General features: G+C 41.0%; 1 protein-coding gene across 3 annotated transcripts in view; it reads left to right on the top strand.

Annotated features, from left to right (window-relative positions):
* The window catches only part of FGD4 (FYVE, RhoGEF and PH domain containing 4), a 105,482-nt gene that overhangs the window by 31,220 nt on the left and 60,793 nt on the right, over positions 1-13,469 (top strand). Inside the window, exon 2 of one of the 3 annotated variants that reach the window (XM_041398755.1) lies at positions 243-314. The exons of the other annotated variants lie outside the window; for them this stretch is intronic. The gene's annotated coding sequence lies outside the window, so the exon portion shown is untranslated. The remainder of the gene's footprint in view (positions 1-242; positions 315-13,469) is intronic. 3 annotated transcript variants of the gene reach the window in all.

Below are 13,469 nucleotides of genomic sequence, written 5' to 3'. Positions count from 1 at the left end.
TGATGAGTTTGGAAAGGAATTTAAATCAAATCAATGTGTATTATATGAGTGGATCTGCTAGATGCATTTCAAGAATTTTTGCTGTATTCTTTGCCACTAATAAGTTATCCACATGCAGTGGGCTAAAGCATGATGTAATATTTAGTACTGCTCAAATACCACTGCTCCTGCTGTACCTCAGATTACCTCTGCAAAGACTAACTTAAAGTTCTGGAGTTATAACAGCCTTTTTTCTTTCCAAGTTGGATTGATGAAGTATGAGAGCTTCCTGTATCTGCGTGGAGGAGACAAGCTCACTGAATACCCATAATGTCGTGAGTTACTTCATTGTGGTTGCATCGGTTTCTCTACATTTCCTTACTCTCCTACTGGTTTTGGTAATTACTGTGGGATAATTTATAGAGGAGGGAAAGTATAGGCTATTCTTCTTCCAGCATTTCTATCTTTGTTTTGCCAGTTCTGTCCAAGAGCAGTCCTTCAGTTCCTCTACAGACTTTTCAGAAACTCCTTAGTGAAGCCTAAGGAGAAAGGAAAGCCCTGTGGCCACAGCTCCCACCCATGTGCTGCTCTGATGTCTGTTCTGCTTTCATTTGGAACTTAACTGGTAAATAAAAGGCACAGAGCAGAACCCCTGGGGTTGGGCTCTTCCTCAGAGCTGGATTTAGTCTTGCATTGCTCAGAACCACATCCAAAGAGCTGTCTGTGATCTCTCTTTGAGCCTTCTGAGTCTGAGCTTTGGCTGGCTCAGCTGTCAGACGCTGAATGTTAAACCTAGGAGGCTGCTGCTTTTCCATGGAAACACTCTGTGAGATTGCAGAAATAATCAGGCACGTCTGCTGGTTGCTGTGCCCTATTGTTGGGTGCTTCCAGACAGTGAACTGAATTGTCCTACCTAGACAAACTGAGTTTTTAGCTGAAATCTGCTGTACTTTTGTCATACCTCTTGATTTTATTTTTTTTTAATTGAATGCATTAGTGTGACAGCTCATTCTGCTGTTGTGAGGCAAGCCTCTTGATGTTGGCTTTCCATTTCTCTCTGTTCATGCACCACTTGCAAAGCCAGATCCAGCCCCCTTGCTGCTGGGTGGGTAGCACCAATATGAGCTCTTTCATACCTTGGATGTGCAAGGCCTGACTGCAGTGTGCTCTTGAGGGACCCTGTGCAATCATACATCTCCTTAACAATTCTTCTGTGCACTACATTTTGCTGTTGACATGAAAATAATTCAGTGTTTACAATGTAAAATTCTGTTAATTAGCTGTGTCTTTGTTATCAGCAGTTAGCAAGAGGATTTTCTTCACTAGAGGAAGGGGCTGAAATCTAGAGTGTTTTGATAGCTGAATTTTCTTGAAATTAGATTTTAAATAATTTAATTTCCATAATACTTGAAAATTATATTAATCAATGTGCCTGGATAACTCTAGATATGCTTTAGTATTGGCTTTAGGAAGAAACAATATCTTTGCTACAGGCATTACTAACTCGAAGCCAGTAGTGACACAGCTGAGTGGGAGAGGTGCCATAAACTGCTTGGAAATGAAAGCAATTCTAGTTTACAGAATGTGTTTCTGTGTATCAGGCTGGTGCCCTGCCTGATCTGAAAATAGCTATCTTTGGAGACATAACAGTAAAAGTCTTGTTTCTTATATTTCTGTAACTGGAAAGTTATTCTGGAGAACTGCCTAGGAGGGAAGGATAACTTCCAAGCTTGTGGACCAAACAGATCACTAAGGTGGCCTAGTAAAACTTCTGTCTGTGTTTCTTTGTTGTCCTTTAGTGATAGCTGCCAAAAATAGACATCCACAGGAACAGCTGTTGTAACATTGGAGGAAGGATGGCTGCAGCGGACGGAGACAGTGTCACTGAGGTGGAGAGAAGGAGATAGCTCATCTCTCTGCTGCAAATCCCCTTCTGTAAACAGTAGCAGTTTGGAAGGGAAAGATTCTGCACTTGGAACACTGACATTGTGCATCAAACACTGCCTGTCAGAACAAAAGCAAAACAGCCACCCTGTTTTTCCAAGCCCAGCACACATCTCCTTTCAGGGCACCCTGTGAAAGAAAAATAAATGCCATAGTCTTGTTTCTTGTGGCACTGAGGAGCCTGAAATCGCTGGGGAAGTAATGGGAGTAACAGGAGTGCAGCCTGAGGTCTCCTTTTGCATCTTCAGAGCCTTTATGCTTACTTATGAGAATAGATGTATTTTTTAATGCTCTTAAAAATGTAGACATCCTATTTCCCTTGAGGTCCACTTCTTCAGTACTGGATGATTTGGAGCTAAAAGGAACACGTGACCATTTTGTGCCCCTGTGCTTGGCACTGGTGGGGCTGCACCTCAAATTCTGTGTTCAGTTCTGGGCCTCTCACTATGAGAAAGAGCTGCTGGAGCTGGGGAAGGGTCTGGAGCACAAATCCTGTGAGAGCAGCTGGGAGAGCTGGGGATGTTTAGACAAGAAAAGAAGGCTCTGGGGGGACCTTAAAACTTTTTACAATGCCCTGAAAGGTTATAGCAAGGTGGGGGTCAGGCTCTTCTCCCAGGTAATGAGTAACTGTCTTTCAGTTTGCACCAGGGATGATTTAGATTGGATTTTAGGAAAAAATTCTTCACTGACAGGATTATCAAGCATTGGAACAGGCTGCTCAGGAAAGTGCTGGAATCATCATCCCTGGAAGTGTTTAAAAAATGTGTGGATGTGACACCAGGGGACATGGTGTAGTGGAGAATACAGTGGTGCTGGGTTAACAGCTGAACTCCATGATCTTGGATGTCTTTTCCAGCACAAACAATTCTATGAGTCTATATTTACATGGAAGTTGATTTCTCTATAGAAACAAAGGTGATATTATAATAGAGCAGATCAATGTTGTATTGTTTTACTTTGTCTGGCAGTAAATGTTGCAACTGTCAGGAATTACAAGCCTGTTTCAGTGGAACTCTAAAAAATGGTATAACAAATGGGCAACAACTTGAAACCATGCATGTGTGTGGCCTGACATGCCACTTACTTAGGTGCTGTGGTTGGTTTTAGTGAAAGCTTTCAAATCTTATGCAGACAATGGTGACTAACTGCTGTCTATATACCTCATTCTAAACTCACATAACTTGGTTTGGGTGAATAGATTTTGAAGTGGTCATTACCAAAAAGACACCTCCACCCCCATTCAATTTGAAAAACATAAATTTCTAAAGCTTAGTTTCAGACTTCATCAACCTGAATAAAATGGCAAAATCTTGGTCTGTCAGATAGCAGCTGGGATTGGAAAAGCTGAAGCACATGGTGTCATTGTTGTGAAAGACAATCCTTACAATGGAATTAGTTCAGGACACCGGATGTCAATATGTTCTTTATTTTCCATTCATGTCTTCCAGCTAAAACCAGTTTACTCCTAAACTTCTGTCTCTGAGCCAAAAAAGGAGAGATTACTAAATTTTTTTTTCTATGTCCACCCCTCCTCAGAATCATTTTGGATGTGCTGTTTTCCTCTGTCCCTTTCAAGGAGCTTGAATAAAACTTTTGTCATATGAACAGAAGATACTTTTTTAAGCATTGCTCCATATATGTTACCTATTGCTTCTATCAAAGATTGTAGTCTGTCCCATTGCCCCTTCCCTTGCGTGATGGCTGCTCCACGTAGTTGATTCGTTTCCCATTGTGTCTTTGTAAAATCAGACCGAATAATTAAAGAAATGCCAAGTAAGAAGCTGAAATGGATTTTGACTGCTGTTGCCCTTCATTCTGCTAGCAATCCTCCTATAATGAGTACAGCTAGTTCTTGTTCAAGAACAGATGGTCTAAGGGTTTTTATGGTGTATGGAACAGGTTTTCCAATACCAAGATGGCTTATAATATTTCAGTAAACAACTTAATTTTTAAATACAAAGTTGGAATTAACATAAATCTAGAAAACTGTTTTGTAGGAGGTGTCCCTTTCATGATGGAAAAAAGACCGAAACTGAACTTGAATCCCTATAATTTTGAAGTAATTTTGCTAAGAATTGCAATTGCTCCATTTTTAACCCCCAAAAGGCATAAATGCATAAAAATCTCTAAGTACATCAAACCTAATTTCTGAGCCACTGTCTTTATTTTTAAGAGGCAAAAAGGAAATGGTGTTGCTGCCTATCATGATTCTTTAATGATGAAATTTTTTGTTATTAACAACTGGCAAGTTGAGTAGGATACTAGTTTTTTCCCTTACTTTATTTTACTGCTGTTGCTGATGGATAATCAGGTTTGGTGTCCATATAAGCTTAAGAATTTTTTGATGATGTAAAGATTGCTTATTTAGAGGAAGAGAATGGATTGAAATTAGCAGCATGAGTCAGAATAGTCTACTAGTCCTGGAGGGCAAGTTGTCAGACGTGGGTTTTGTCCCACACCTTTCACCAGTATCCACAGTAACCTTGTGAGTTCTGTGAGTTCCTTCTGAAATCTGGGTCCTCTTCAGCTTTTTGTGGTGGGGCCTTTTGATTTCAGATACTTTTGTGCTGTCAGCAAGGATCTGAAAGGCTTCCAGTGGTAATGCACCAGCAGTTTAATAGTGGTGTCTCTTACCAATGTAAACTTCACTGGGCTTGCTGTGAAACAAAATAAACATCCTTGTGCAGCGAGGATGAGGAAAACTGAAAATTTGGGTGGGAGGAGAGAGAAAATCATAGAGCTCTGTGACTGAAACCACTTGCAGAAGAAGACATGTTTTTGTGATGGCAGGGTCCAGCTCAGGGTTTTTCAGTCTTTTAGAGGAACATAAGCTCTTCTGCAGGACCACCTAGAAGATTAAAGGAGAAAGGAAACCATTTTCCCTTCCTCAAAAGATTCATTTGCTAGACCTAAGTCAGTATGCAGGAACCTGAGGTCCAAATTTGGTTCAGCTTCAAGTAAAATTACCCAGTTTTTTGACACACTGTTAGTCATAAGCACTGAGTGGTTTTGAGAGTGAAGCAGAGAAAGTTTGTGTGAGTCAAGGCTATTGTCCATTCAGTGTTTCAAACCTTAAATATTTTGAGACTCTGCAACTCATCAGTATTTAAAACCTTAATATGTTCTTTCAAAGCCCTTTTATTTTGAGAGAAGATCTTTATCGGTTGGATGTGAAAAGCCACTTCCCTTTTCCCTGCAGACATCATCAGTGGGAATTCTCTGAGCTGGTGCACACACCTTCACTGTAGGTGTGGAGCTGTGCAGGGTCTGGCCCAGCGAGAGCAGAGGTTTCAGGCACACCTTTGATATGGAAAAAAAGGCTTTTCCAGACACACCTCTCCTGGCAGTGCAGCAGGGACAGGGCAGTTTTGCCTGGTGCTGAATCAGCATTGATCTCGGCTGATGCAGAGCAGATAAGCCTGACAGAAGCCCTGAGACCAAAACAGAGGGTCTGTGCAATTCTTGTTGAGCAATAGATTATGGTATCTTGAGGGGAGCAATTTCAAAGTCCGGGAGATAGAGATCAGGCAGCAAACGTTTCCAATCGTGCTGAAATCAAACCCATGCAGGGGAAAATAAGCCTGCCTTCAGAAAATAATTTTGCCAAGGGAAAACCAGCTCCCTGCTAATTTCCCCGTTTTAATAGCAAACAGAACTCCCGCTTAGCTTCACCTCCATGTCAGCGGGTGTTTCACCCCCTGCACGCCGCGGGAACAGGCAGTGTCAAGGTTAAAGCTGGCCGCCAGCTTTTGTTCAGGTGCCGCGGCTGCCTGCGAAGGCAGGGCACCTGCCAGGCATGCCCAGTCCGCCCGGAGCCGGCTCTGCTGCGCTCGGGCTTTGCGAGGCTGGAGCACAAAGAGCGCTTGTTGCCCCGGTCCCCGGGAGTCTCCCAGTGCTAGCACTAGCTGGAGAGGACTGGTTACCATGGAGGCTGCCATCTGTTCGCTCCCTGCTGGAATGTGATTATCCTCGCTGGGTTGGGAACCAGCAAAAGCAGGGGAGCGTGTGCTGTCGGCAATTATCTGCAATGGAGTGCGTTAATGGAAGGCTGGAATTAGCTAGCTGGAGGAGCACATAAAAGGATTTTACCAAAACTGTTAATGATTTCTAGCCAAGAGGAGCAAGCTTTTTGCAAGGTCGGTGCTAAATTCATTTTGTATGTAGGTAATTTTTAATTGAGGTAGTGGCTTTAAGATTTGAGGATGGCAGCACCACGGAAATAATGCTTATTGTTAGGAGGGTGTGGGGCGGATTGTATTTTAAGGCTCTTCGTTTGTCTGTTGCAGTTCAAGCAGTTTAATCTGGGGTAGTTAAAGGAGTAAGTCAGAACAATAACTGGCCGAACGGACACAAATGGAGCAATCCATGTCTCTCGTCTTTATGAAATGCTCTTTGCTGCCAGATCTGTTTGATTTACGTGTCTTTTCACGCTGGTTGCTTTTTGTCTGAGTGATTTCTTTTTGGATGTGATACGTGTTTGGTTTTCCTACTGTCATGAAGGGTGAGACGAGGGGGAAATGTGTGAGCAGAGCTGGTGATACAATGGATGTTTAGGGGTTTTTTTGCAGTTTGCCCAAGGAAGCAGTGTAAGGGAGGCAGAATGCAGGAGCAGGTTTTCCGCTCCTCGTTCCCACCCTCTCTCCCTCTTTCTAACTCACCAACTGATCAAACATTTTGGACTATTTCTCTTATACAGCTTAGTTGTATAAAGACTTGACATGAGTTTTTGGGATTCCCTTCAAATATTGTGACTGTTTTGATGGCTGGATTTAATATAAAGGGGAAAATAAAATTCAAGGTATATCCTTGTAAGGTTTTCTTGTCCTATAAAATACTTTTTTTGCTGTGTTGCAGGAGCTAGGAGTATTAATTTTTTCCCTAATATCTTCATGGTGAACATTTTAGTGCAACTCAAATTGCTGACTTAAATGAGGGACATGAAAATTTTGCCGCCCAAAAATGCAAAATGTTGCTTCAGCAGATGTTTTTAGTCGCATATGGGCTTTCCCTTTTCAAATAAAGGTCTTATGCTGCATCCCTCTTGTCAGAACTGCCATTTTTATTTGGTGCAGGGGAGAACACTACTAGAGGCTGTTAATTAAAACTGTGTCAGTGCTAATTCAACCGCTCTGTCCTCTGCTTTTAAGCACTGAAAATGTCAGGGCATTGGAGTCTGGATGGAAAGTTACTGATAGAGTTAATAAGTCACGATTGCAACATATTTAACTAAGATAAATTTTTAACCTACAAGATGCTTTTCAAGTCTTGGTGCCTAACAAAAGTGTGTGTGGGAGGTTGAGAGGGTTTTTATTTCTTTGAGTGCTTTAACTGTTTGTGGTGAATGAGCTTTTCTTGTGCTTGTGGGAGGCTGGTATATGTGCCTGAAGTCCTTTCAGACATCATGTAACACTCTCATATTGGTGGAATTGGGTGAACACCCTTAATAAAAGCTGTATCAACTTGTAATGAAAAAAAACCCCTTTTTAAAAATTCCCTTCCTTCCCCAGAATTTAAATATTGCATTGCCTTTGAAGTTGATAATTTATGCAAAACTTGCTCTTAATGGGCTGCATCGGACTTGTTCACACGTGCAAGTGCCAAGTCTGTAATTGCATTGTCAGGAGGAAGGGGGCAGATTGGCTTTTGTGCTTGGAAGGAGATTAGACTTTCACCCTTCAGGTGTTATCCTGGACCTGCCTGGAGTGAAGGGCAGCCCTCCCAAGGTTATGCTGCTGTGGGATGTGTTTCTCTTCCCTGCTCTGTTTCGTGGAAGGCAGCTGCTGCCCACAGGATTCACTGTCACTGCGTGTGAATTCCTGTCTGGCTGGCAACTCTTCAGAGACAGCAACAATCCTAAGGGCGGGAAGGTAATGGCTTGTGTACTCTTTCCAGAGGTGATTTCTTCTGATTGCTAGCTGGGGCTGTGCTGAGGAGCCTGTTTTCCCACTGCCTCTGCTAAACCTGTGTCAAGGATAAATAGGGGGCTGCACATTCTGCGCTTTCCAGCTACTCTGTTCTCATGAGCACCATGTAAATGTCCAAACAGTCTTAGGCAAACAATTTTTTAAATCTTTTTTTTAATTTCTGTCTTGATCGGTCTATATGTGTCTGTTGGATACTTTTTTATTATTAAATTTTACTTTAGGTCACTAGGTCACTGTTGATTTGTGGATGCAGGATTTAAAGGCTAGACACTGTTTAATCCATTTGAGCATCTGGCCTTTCATAGTAGACATCCCATTTCCATGTAAGAGAGGAACTGTTAAATGTCTGGTGAAAACTAATGATATTTTTTTTAAATGGCTTTTTTTTTTTTTGTTTTTAGTCTTAGGTAGATTACTACAAGTGGCTCTGATGTTTCTGCTTAATGCAAATAAGTGATTGTCAATGTAATCTGCCACATGATCTCTTGAAGGAGATTTAGTCTAAAATACAGGCTTTGGGGGCCAGCAGAGATGATGGGTCATACTGAGTATTTGGTTGGGGTAATTTTAAGTGGGTAAGCTAAACTTAGGTATATCATCTGGCAATAAAAGGGCATTTTGAATGAGCACTCAACTAAATAGTGTCTAGAAATGCAACCTAGTATATAATGAGCTCATAATAATCTTGTTTATAGTGTCTGTACTCACTAAGCTTTCAGGAAACTTGTCATTAAATGGTAAAATCCTGAGTCAATATATAGGAAAGTGGCTTGCGCATAAACGATCACAATTGTTTGCTTCAAACAGACAAGTCTTTCTGCTTTTCACTTGACACATGACTGTGGAATGCTGCTTGACATGACTTGGGTTTATTTATACATTGTGTTCAGGCTGCTTGGTGAAGGTTTTAAACATGCTTCATTTTCAATGCACTTTGTTTTTGCCATTTACTCCTGTATAGAGAGTATTAAAACAAAAAAAACCAAAAAAGGTCAGGCTCCTCACTGTCTCCTTACAGCAGCACGGCTGTTTCAAGGTTAAAGCCTGCAGCTCTCTCTGAAGGGCCAGCTGTTTTGGAAAGTCCTGGTGCCTGTTTACAAACTGTTCTCTTTGCAAGTCCCATGGAATAATGGAGTTCTCCAGCCTCTGGATGTGGGAGGATAAACCTGCTGACACAGGCGCTGCTGCTGTTGGTCTGTTTGCTGGGCCTTAGTCACGTAAAATTGCTGCTGCCTTTATGCTTTCTCTGGGTGGGGTCAAAATTCAGGCATTAACACTTATTTTTCCCACGATGCTGGAAAGCACTGTACCAGATTTCAGAAAACATCAAATTGGTTGAATTTGTTCTAAAGCTGATCACCATCCTAAACCTCTGCAGTGAGATGGTGAGTAACTAAATCATGGTGAGAGACTGGCAGATGACTTATTTTTGTGAATTGTTGTAGGTTTTTTTAGTCTTTTCCAGAGGAGCTTGCATTTAGTGCAGAAGTACTTCTGTCCTTCATTGTGCTTCCACCTCGTTAAGGTGTGTAACTGAAGAACCTGAAGACTCAGAGGTGTTCTGCAAATTGTTTCAGAAAATATTCCTCCCAAGTAATTGTTATTCAAAGTTGGAAGAAGAACAGGATGGGAAGAAATGTGACTGCAGAATATCTTGAAGGGGAATTTTTTCTTCCACTCCCCCCCCACCCCGTTCATCCAGTTGCTCTTACTATATAATTAGCTGTTAATTTTCAGTATAAAAATACTACTTGGACTTATAAGAGCCATGGGAATTGTTTACTTTTTGATGAATATCTCAGCCAAGCAATTCCTTGAGTGCATTTGGGAATGTGGAGCTCAGGACTGGAAGGAGCCATTTGGTCACCGAGGGGTTTTTGTGTAGGATTTCCCCACTGCCACCCTCAGTCACAAGTAGCCTTATAACTTACGTGCCATTTAGATGATCAGCTGGATTTTCTTCTGGCATACAGCAAATTGCAGACTCTTATGGTATGAGAAGCAAACTTTAAAGAGAACTTTAAACTCTGCTAAGTGATGAAAAGTCAGTGTTACACTATGCTTCAGAAAATGAACAATAAAGATTGAACTCATTGCCAATGTCATGAGATCCCTGTCAGCAGAAAACTCGAGCGGGCACTTTGAGGCATGAATTCTACTATCAGGATGATGCTTTCTGGGCTCAAGCCAGTGTTCAGTGCTTCAGATGAATGGTAACCCAGGGCAGCCAGATTTTGAATTGAGGGGAGAAAGCCTTCTGGTCCTGACAGATGGCTAGCAGAAGTGCTTTTTCAAGTAGAAGTGCTTCTCCAGCTGCTGATCTTTGGAGGAACCTTCATGACAAGTGTTTGTGTAGTTCTTCTTGCCTATCTGTAGACATTTTCTGGCTTGTGCCTTCTTCAGATTCTACTTTTTGGTTGTGGTTTTCTCACTACCACAGATGCACTTTACCTTCATGGAAAGGGTGTAGGTGCAGCTAACCCTGATATTAAACAGTGTTGTAACTTGTCTGTTCCACTTCTACTTGTAGTAACACTTGCCAAAAACCAAAACAAAATCCATGTTCACCTGCTCAATTAGGTGTTGGTGTGGTTTATAGTTGTAAGTATATTTTAAAATTTTTTTTAGCTAAGATTGAAACAAAGATTTATGCAAACCCTTTCAGCAAAGGCTCACGACCTGGGGATTGAGGTTGTAGAAGACCTGAATTGTAGACTTTTCTACAACCAAGGGATTTGTTTTGAAGTAGTGCCATGGGTGGCGTGGTGTATTTCCTGGAGAGGTGTTGAACATAGCTGCTGTTTGCGTAGTAGAGGGAAAATGATCTCAAGAGATTGTAATAATACTTTAAAGAAAAACTTGATTCTTTAATGAGTCATTCCTGCAGGGCAGGGCCTGAACTTCTCACCTGGAATTTTTCTTCATCTTATCTCCTCCTCAGTATCAGCATTCTTTGTGTTCTCCTACACTGCTGTCCTATTTTCTACACAAGCCAATATTTATTTATTTTTTCATTCTCCTCCATTAGTTAAGGAGGTCACTGATGCTCGAGAAGACAAGTGAAAGAATGACGTGGCTTTTTGTGATTCAAAATAGTTTTTTGGCTTCCCATACCATGCTTGTAGCTGTTATATTGAGATTGAAACAGAGAATAAATAATTTATGCTCATTTTACTGGTTCAGTGTGGCTGAGTGTTGTCCAGCTCTCTAAAACATCAAAAGGTTATGTAAGATCACCTGTTGCCTTTATTTAAAGATCCTGTTCCACTTTTCTCTGTAGCTGAAATAGTTCACTGGCAGCTCTATGTGTCACAGCAGTTTCCAAGACAGATTTTGATGTCTGTTCTCTTCAGTAGCTCTTGTTCACGCCATTGCTTGGAGCCTTATGTTGCTGTTATGACTTGGCCACCCACTAGAATGTAACTGGCAAGTGTTTTAGTCCCTTGGCTTGTCAAGATTTCTGTGTGTAAGTCACTTTCAACTGTGAAAGCTGCTACAAACACTCTTAAAGATAGCTGCTATAAGTCAAAATAAATTCAAAGGCTCAGTGATGGAATTAGAGCTTTGCCTGAGAACTGAAACACAACACTTAAAATCTAATACGATGAAATACAGTTAGTAGTGTGTTTGCCCTCAGTGAAGTCAGCAATGCTGCACCCCTCTGTTGTCTGCTAGCATCCTGTTATTTTGGGGAAATGCTCATTTTAAAACCTTAGTCTGGAATATTGTAGATGAAGAGCCTTGCCCACGAATTTTGCCCACTTGCTCTGCAAGCTGTGACCTGGTTACGTCGTAAGAGAGTGAACATTTGTGTGTGTGTATGTGTTTATGAAGCTGATCTGATTGGTTTTAAAATACAGCCTTTCTAAATTAAATTTTCCATGTTTGTCACTGATTTTACTGGTCTTATTCCTGGTGTTTCTCTGTTTTGCCTGAAAATATTCCAAATATTCCAAAATTTTCCCACTGTTGAAAAATTGTGAAAACTGTAGAATGCTTTTTTAGTTGCTGCTTAACACAGGACTAAAACTTCAGTTGGCAGCTAAGGTGACTTTTTTGTGTATATGTGTATTCCATGGAGTGTCCTCTGTTTGTATGAGTAGAAGTGTGATATTCCCTCAATCTGATGCTAAACATCTTCAGTGCAAAACAATGCCCAGGACACAGTCATGATGAGAGGGGAAAGCCTCTCAATACAATGTGATCTACTTACTGCTCTTTGATACTCTAGTCTGTTCATCATGTTTTAATGGATTAAGATTTTCTTTGCATTGCTTTAATCCCGTTTATCACAAAATCAAGTGGTGTTTTAGAATTTCCTTCCATAACAAAGACAACAATGAAACCTGGCTGTGTCTGTTTTATAGCTGGCATCTTCTCTGATTCTGGGTTTTAGAGTTCAGAAATAGCAGTAAAGGAGCTGGGGGGGGGGGAAGCTTATTGATTGTTTTTGTGTTGAAATAAATGATGAAAAGTCATTACTGTCTGGCTGATGAGGCCTGGTGGATGGCAATAATTTCAAGGAAATTACAGTTTCATTAGTGCGGATGTGGTCTCAAAGGCTATGTTTAACTATAAGCACAACTTCACTATTAAAAACAGTCATAGCTCTCTCTGGTCTTTGACCCTTACTGCTCCAAAAGCTGAAATGCACTTCTACATTGTCTTATTTGTTACCACTGTATGTATTTTTACCTTCCCTTTTTGAATCGAGTTGGTTTGTTGAATTCCTTGTGATCATTTTTCTCTGGAAAGTTGGGGTACACAAGGCTGGATGGACTGGAAAAAAAATCAGCTCTATGTATTAATGGCAGGGCAGAAAAAAACTCTGTGAAGAAGGGTCCAGTTTGCTGACTGTCCTGTGAATACTAGATTATATTGGCCCTAACAGGACAAAGTAAGGAGACTACAGCTGTAGATATATTTGAGGCTGAAAAAAAGAATTGTGAACAGATAGTGACATTTTTTTTGTCCTGGTCTGGTGAAAGTTGTCCTTGCCCATGCAGGAGGGCTGGATTGAATGATCTCCATCAAAATCATTCTATGCTTCTCTGATTTTTAGGAACTGATGTGTTCTGGAGAAAGCTCGTCTGATACTTTTTGTGGTGTGACAGGGAGGATGGAGGAAGGTGAAAGGGAAAATGTCTTGTGCTTTCAGGTTTCTCCTCCTCAGAAAGCATGGAGTCAGAGCTAAGGTGGAATAGGTTAAAAATGCCTGCACTGTCACATATTCTGTCTAAGAAATGTAAATGGGATTCAGGGAAAGACTAAACAAATTCATGGTGAATATGGCTTTCAGCATCTGCTAAAATTCAGTTGCAAAAATGACATGGGTGATCCATAAACTGATGCTGTAAGCCATGGGGCTTGTGTGTTTGTGGCTTTCTGCAGTGGATTACCCAAACATTTCCTACTGCTTCTTGTCAGATAAAGAATATTTGACTGGTTTTTCAATCCCTTTTTTACCCTGATCGTATTTTGTGTAGTCTTATCTAGCCCAGAAGAGTATTAATGCATTTTGCTCTGCTGTTTGTTGTGAATCCTCCATGCAGGTTTTATTAACTCAAACCAAGAATAATTTGTACTTTATTTTTAGTATCTGACTGCCCTGATTTGATTTTT

This window comes from Onychostruthus taczanowskii, unplaced genomic scaffold, assembly GCF_017590055.1.
Source record: "Onychostruthus taczanowskii isolate IOZ18803 unplaced genomic scaffold, ASM1759005v1 scaffold15, whole genome shotgun sequence".
Classification (NCBI taxonomy): Eukaryota; Metazoa; Chordata; class Aves; order Passeriformes; family Passeridae; genus Onychostruthus; species Onychostruthus taczanowskii.
Note: the sequence above shows the minus strand (reverse complement) of the source record. Positions and strands in the feature narration are given on the sequence as shown.